Genomic DNA, 7257 nt, shown 5'->3' on the forward strand with positions numbered 1-7257 from the left:
TTAACCCTGTTTGCCTCATTTTCTTTATCTACAAAATAAGCTGGAGAAGGAAATGACAAACCACTCCAATATCTCTGCCAAGAAAACCCCAAATGGGGTCATAGAGAGTAGGGCACAACTGAAGCAATTGAACAACAACAAGGACAGGTACAAGAAGAATTAAGTTAGTTCATGCCATCCAGCCCTCCACATTCGGCATCTTACCTGCAACTGCTCTCCCTGCCCCCTACCTGATACAGCAGCGCCCAATATCACCTCCAAAGACAATGCCTCCCTTCACTTCCATGGGGACCTTAATACATTCCATTCTGGAACTCCCACCCTAGGAAGGACTAAGTATTCCTGACTGGTGAGAGGAATAGTGTAAACTATGTGCCTGGCACATAGTAGGTGCTATAGAAATGCTTATTCCCTTCCCTCCCCCATTGCTTCTGATTCCTGATGTCATTGGTCCTCTTTGAGAATGAAGGACAAACAACAATCTGTTAGCAGTAGTAGCTGTCCCACTGGGGACCCAACTGGCCAGTTCCAGTTGGTCAATATTGCGCATTCCTTCCTTCCTTGCTTGCTTGCTTCTTTCTTTCTTTCCTTCTTCCCCCTCCTCTCTCCTTCTGTCCACATGGGGAATCATGCATTTACATGTGGGTACTCTGCCCAAAAGAAAGTGGATTTCTTGAAATAGAGCTCTGGAAAAAACAGGTTTTGGTAAGACCCATTGGGATTCACGTTTGTGGTTGCCAAATAGCAAGATGTTGCCAAAATCCCTCCATAACTAGGGCTTGATGACATACTTACTTGGGGGCATACACCCACAATTCATTTCACAAATGCAAATTGGGGTAAATGGAAACCATTAAAGGAATAAGACCGGAAGAAAATTTCTCAACAGCTGGCTTTCACTGCCAACATCTAATCTGTCCACCCCATATAAACACTGGAAAAGTTAAGCATCTGCTCCTTACGAGTTTCTCTGTGTTGGTTCCTGTATCACTTAGACTTTAGCCAGTCCTCTAATCACTTCTTCTGATGGTAAGTGATTATTTCATTTTTATCACTCACTGGAAATGTATTGCATGGAATGGCTTGAGTCCCCACTATCTCTCACACTATCAGTGGGTGACCGACTTTATGGGAAAGACATTAAACAATATCAAGATCAAATAGAATCATAGGATGTTAGGGATAAAAGGGATCTTGGGGATTATTTTATGCAACCGTCTTACTTTATAGGTGGGGAAACCTCAGCTCTGGGAGGAGATATAACTTGCCCAGAGTCACAAGGCCGGTTAATGGCAATACCAGGAGCAGGTCCCCTGCCTTCCCAAGCTAGCTCTCTTTCCATTACATTCACTCCACAAATGCTCCCCAAGTATTCATTAGATGTTTGCTAAGTAAGAACCACAGTTCTTGGGGTAGTGGAGGATTGTAAGACCACCCTGCCTTCCTCTGATCTGAAATAAACACTAGTGAAGTGAGTCCTCTTGAGTCTATTGGAGTTGACATCATAAAATCAGAGAATCTCAGAGTTGAAAGGACCCCCAAAGCCCTTATGTCTAACTGACTGTTGTTAAGTCATTTTTCAGTCCTGTTCTTACTTTTCACAACCCCATTTGGGGTTTTCTTGACAAAGATGCTGGAGTAGTTTGCCATTTCCTTCTCCAGCTCATTTTACAGATGAGGAAGGAGACTGAGACAAACAGGCTTAAGTGACTTGCCCAGGGTCACACAGCTAGGAAGTGTTTGAGGCTAGATTTAAATTCAGCTCCTCCTGACTCCATGGCCAGCATTCTATCCACTGTGCCACCTAGTTGAAGTCTAACTCATGCCAGGAAAAAAAAATTCCAACCTACACCTACAGTGGTTATCCAGCTTTTGCTTGAAGGCATTTACTGAGATCAACCCTCGAGAGAGTCTCTTCTACTTTCGTGTAGCTCAAACTGTCAGTAAATTTTTTTTTTCAATATTAAGCCTATATTTCTTTGCAACTTCCACCCATTGGTTCAATTTCTGTTCCTTGGGACCATATAAAACAAGATGAATATTTGTCCATATGATAGCCCTTCAATCAACCAACAAGCTTTTATCAAGTGTTAAATTTGGGCCAGGCTACTACTGCTTCCCCTTTGAGTCCTCTCTTATCAAGACTGATTATCTCTGGCTCCTCTATCCAATCTTTTGATGGTGAGATCTCAAAGCCCTGCGCCATCTTGGTGGCATTCTTCTGAACAATCTCCAACTTGTCAGTGTCCTCCCTAAATGGAGAGTTACTTTTATCCTTTCACTGTCTCACAAACTTTCATTCACTCAGTTTCATCTAGTAACTCCTTGGATGTGTTATAAAGGCCAACACTCTCCCGACAGTCAAGAACAGTAGACCACACGCTCCTTGAGGGAAGGGACTATTTCATTTTTGTCTTTGTATCCTGAGTACCTAAGCACAATTCCTGACACATGGTATACGCTTTTTTAATCAGAATGAATTAGCAGAAACAGACCAATTCATCAGAATGTGTTTTTCCAGTCCAAAGCTCTACTCTACTGTGTCAGAGTTTCATTTTCAACATAAAAAAAAAAGAAATGTATCTGGTAGAAATGTCAAATTACCTATGTAAGTGTCGTGAGTGAGTATCTATCATGTCTATAGGTCTTTAAGCAAAGGTTGAATGACCATTTGGGGAGCTATTTCGGTGTGGATTCCTTCTGTTAATAGCTTGAACTAAATATCCCCTGAGGCCCCTCCTACCTCTCAGATCCTATAATTCTGTTTTTAATAAGGACCCAAAGTAGGATCCAACTCTTATATAATAACTGTAATCCTAAGATTAACTAGGATGTCTGTAGGCACTTCCTGGGAAAAGAAAGAAAAAAAAACCCAACTCCCAGAAGAAAGAAGAAGTGTGAGGTTTCAAGGAGTCAGCCAGGGGCCTGCAGTGAGTCAGACACCCAAACTAAGACATTGCTCTCTTCCTTTTCAGCCTGAAGGAGCTTCCAAGAAGAGGCTGAAATTGTTGGGGTTATTGGGAGTGGAAGAATAGTATGGTAACACTTCTTGAATATTACGACCCTCTGGTATACTGGGAAGGGCACTGGATTTGTAGTCAGAGGACTTGGAATCATGTTTATTTCCTTCCTGTGCAACTTTTAGTAAGTCACTTCAACTCTCTCTGTCTTGGTTTCCCCATCTGTTAGGAAGGGAACTTTAAAATTTGAACTCAGATCTTCTGGGCCTGGAGTCATGAAGACCTCAGTTCAAATCAGACCTCAGAAACTTACTACCTGTGTGAAGGCAAGTACCTTAACCCTGTTTACTTCAATTTCCTCATCTATAAAATGAGTTGGAGAAGGAAATGGCAAACCACTTTAGTCTCTCTGCCAAGATAACCCCAAATGGGGTCACAAAAAGTCAGATATGACTGAAAAATGACTGAATAGCACAATGATTTTGGAATAACTTTAAAATAGAAAAACTACCTATAGTTTGTTCAAAGGAAAGACTATGCATATAAATTAAAAAAAAGAAACAACTCATTCTTCACCATGCACAATGATGGGCACTAGAGGTAGAAAGATTCAAAAATAGTTCCTATGTATATCCAAAGCCTCCAAGAAAAACCATGAATTGGTCCCAGGCCATGGAAGAGCTCAAAAAGGATTTTGAGAAGCCAGTAAGAGAAGTAGAGGAAAAACTGGGAAGAGAAATGAGAGTGATACAAGAAAATCATGAAAAACAAGTCAACAGCTTGCTAAAGGAGACCCAAAAAAATACTGAAGAAAATAACACCTTAAAAAATAGCCTAACCCAAATGGCAAAAGAGGTCCAAAAAGCCAATGAGAAGAATGCCTTAAAAAGCAAAATTGGCCAAAATAGTTCCTACCCTCAAAGAACTTACATTCTGCTGGAGAGTTTCTATTCTACGTTGCCTCTGACAATGGCATAATTATTCACTGAATCACTGAATGAGAAAAACTGGAGGGAAAAAAACTGGCTATTTTGCTCTGGGCTGTTAATTAGTTAAATGATTCAGCTTCTCACATTTCAACTGCTTTCCTGTTTCAAGACACATTCAAAGTTGTGTGGATCTAATAGCTATTTGACAGACCAGTACAGAAAACAAACACTTCTCCCTATGCCAAATAAAATTTCAGTGTTCTTATTTCTAGATTCATTTTGAAATATCTGCCAATATGACATGAACAAATACGGGACCAAGAAGCCTTTAAAAGTTTGATTTTTTAAGTCACTTGAACTTTCTGGGGGGAAAAAAGCAAGCATAATTTTTTCTTTTAGGCTTCATCTAAAAAGGTCCCACACAAGAGGACCTTCCTGCAAAGAGACCAGGGGGCTATGATAAGAGCTTCACAGTGACTCAGTCTACCAAAGATTCTTCCCTATCTGAACAGCTAGAACAGACTTCCAAGACAAGCCTGAATTTTCACATAGAGAAAGACAGGGATTAGTTCAGCTAATTTGAATCCTGGTGTTTGATCTGATGTTCAGAGCCCCCAGACACAACTTCAGAGAATGAATGAGATGCCAGAGATCTATCTTTCCTGTTTCTGTGTTCTCTATCAAGACATATTATCTGTGAATTGAAAAGGATAGATTAAACAGAATTAAGAGGGAACTGAAAGTCAATTATAGGGTAAGGAGATAGTTCAAGAAGATCTGGATGAATTAAAAGAGTTCAAGTGCTCTGGTTAAGAACTAAATCCCAAGTACCTAGTTCTGACAAATTTGCCTTCCCAACATCTCTCTTATCTATCTACCTCCTCTCCTCTGACACTGCCACCACCCTAATGCAGGCCTCCATCATCATCACAATAGCCTATTAGTTGATCTTCCTGCCTTATCTGTCTTCATTCCAATCCATCCCTCACTCAGCCTTCTAAATGATCTTCCTGAACCATGAGTGTGACCATGTCATACCTTATTCAATAAACTCTATTGCCTGTAAGATCAAATATTAAATCTTCTGTTTGGCTTTTAAAGCCCTGCATAGCCTGGTTCTTTCTTGCATTTTTATTCTTCTTATACCTTACTGCCCTTCACATACTCTACAAATTCAATGATGCTGGCTTCTTTGTTTTTCTTTATACAAGGCAATACATCTCTCAACTCCATCCATAGGCTAACTGTCACAAATGGGTAAATGAACGTAGAAGCCCTGGAGATAACAGGACCCTCTTTCCCACCACCACTGTTCCCCCTTCTGACTCATCCATTAAAGCCATTATCTGGGGACACAGCTGTTGTGGTCAAGGAACCAGCTATCCCACCAACTGCTAACCAATTGCTATTCATAGGGCAAATGAGCCAGCTAGCTGAAGCAGCAAGGGAGAGACAGGAAGCAGTATGCACCAGGTAGGTCAAACCACCACCACCTTGATCACCATGTCCCCTGAGACCCTAATGGAGATTTCAAACCAAGAGCCTTTGGAATAATACTACTTCCAGTCCAGTGTTAAATGGCTCAATATCAAATACTGATATCATTTTATCAGTGGAAATGACATTAAAGAAAAGACATTACCATCTACTTTGCCACTGCAGCCTAAGGATCATGGGACCTTTCCATCTGACTTATAGCTGAAACCTTCCATATGTGTTACCTCCCCTTTTAGGATGTGAGGTCCTTAAGAGTAGGATCTATTCTTGTCCCCAGAGCCTAGAGGAGTGCTTTACACTCAGTAAGCATTTAATAAATGTATCATTCATTCAAGTGGAACAGGTGATGTAGATAATAAAGATACTGGAGAGGAGGAATATCATTTAGCTCAGAAGCATCGGGAACCATGAGAGCAGAAAACCGTGGGTTCCCTAAGAAAGCAGCAATGACAAATTAAGTTCATTTCCTTTTTGAAAAGAGTTCTCAAATGGGCTAATAGAGTTCTCCCTAAAGTCTCACTCAGATGCGTCATCTTAGTATAGAGAGGACCTTTGGGTTCCTGTAAGGCTATGTCATGGGAGAACAAACTGTGGTGTTTCCAACCAATCTGGGAATGCTTCAGGTATGGGATTGGCGATGGGTGATTTGTATGTCTGTTGTCTAAGGACCAGCCAAGCTAAATCTGGAGAAGCTCATCAACCTAGTTGGCCAAAGGAAGATGATATTTTTTTGGTCACAGCAACTCCTGAACCTACTAAGCTGTAGAAGGGTTGTAATATTTGCACCAATGTAGTGTCACCCACCCTAGTGAAATTATAAATCCTTGAAATATTGGGGGAAAGGGGAAAGGTTGATAGGTCTATAGAACAGGGTAAACAGCACACCTGGATTTCACAGTATTTGATAAAAATCTGTCATGATATCTTTTGGACAAAATAAAAATGCAGGAGCTGGATGGTATTAAAGTTTGGTAATTTATAGTGAGGCCTAAAATCATGCTGAGCAATGGATTCATATCACCCTAAATGGTGGTCTCCAGTGGCATGCCACTGTGCTTTAGCATCTGCTCTCTGCTGCTCAATAATATTATCAATGAGGACAAATACATAGATGCCAAGCTTAGGAACCTTCTAGACGGCACAGACCCAGGGGGATATGGCTAATATGTTGGATAACGACATCAGATACAACAAATCTGGACCATTTGGAATAATGAGCCAAATCTAACAACATGAAATTTGATAGGCATAAAAGTAAAGAAAATCATGTACTTGGGTGTTGTTGTTTTTTAATCAGCTACAGAAATACAGAATAATTCTCAAAATACCAATGCCACAGAAATGGGAGTAATGAGGCCAATAATGAGGTGACAAAAAAATACAGCTGTGTAGGTCAAAGATGGCTGCCTGCAGCACACAAGATGGTAAGCACTATAAATCCAGCGGCTATTTCTTAATCATCGTTCCACTTGACCTCTCTTCAGCTTTCAGTGCTGCTGATTTCCTTTTCCTCCTACATTTTCTTCCTTCTTTGGTTTTTAGGACACTGCCCTCTATCTCTGACTATTCTTTCTCAGCTTCTTTTGCTGGATCATCCTCCTTTTCCCACCTACTGTGAGTATTCCCTAAGATTCTGACCTGAGAGTTTTCTCATCTCTCACTATTCTTTCTCTCTCTTTGTCCCTGTCTCTGTCTCTGTCTCTGTCTCTCTCTGTCTCTGTCTCTGTCTCTATCTCTGTCTCTCTGTCTCTCTTCCTCTCTCTCTCTCTGTGTGTCTCTGTCTGTCTCTCTCTATGTGTCTCTCTCTGTTTCTCTCTGTCTCTTTCTGTCTCTCTCTGCCTCTCTGTTTCTCTGTCTCTCTGTCCCTCTCT

At 40.9% G+C, this 7257-nt stretch overlaps 1 long non-coding RNA gene across 2 annotated transcripts in view; it reads left to right on the plus strand.

The window, feature by feature from the left end:
- The first annotated feature begins 962 nt into the window (after positions 1 to 962).
- The window catches only part of LOC114032161, a 16428-nt gene continuing 10133 nt past the window's right edge, over positions 963 to 7257 (plus strand). Inside the window, exons 1-2 of one of the 2 annotated variants that reach the window (XR_003567809.1) lie at positions 963 to 1029; positions 2976 to 3039. This is a non-coding gene — a long non-coding RNA (uncharacterized LOC114032161). The remainder of the gene's footprint in view (positions 1030 to 2975; positions 3040 to 7257) is intronic. The other variant, XR_003567810.1, reaches the window with a different exon arrangement.

Source organism: Vombatus ursinus, unplaced genomic scaffold (genome assembly GCF_900497805.2).
Source record: "Vombatus ursinus unplaced genomic scaffold, bare-nosed wombat genome assembly UNPS02015404.1, whole genome shotgun sequence".
NCBI classification, from domain to species: domain Eukaryota; kingdom Metazoa; phylum Chordata; class Mammalia; order Diprotodontia; family Vombatidae; genus Vombatus; species Vombatus ursinus.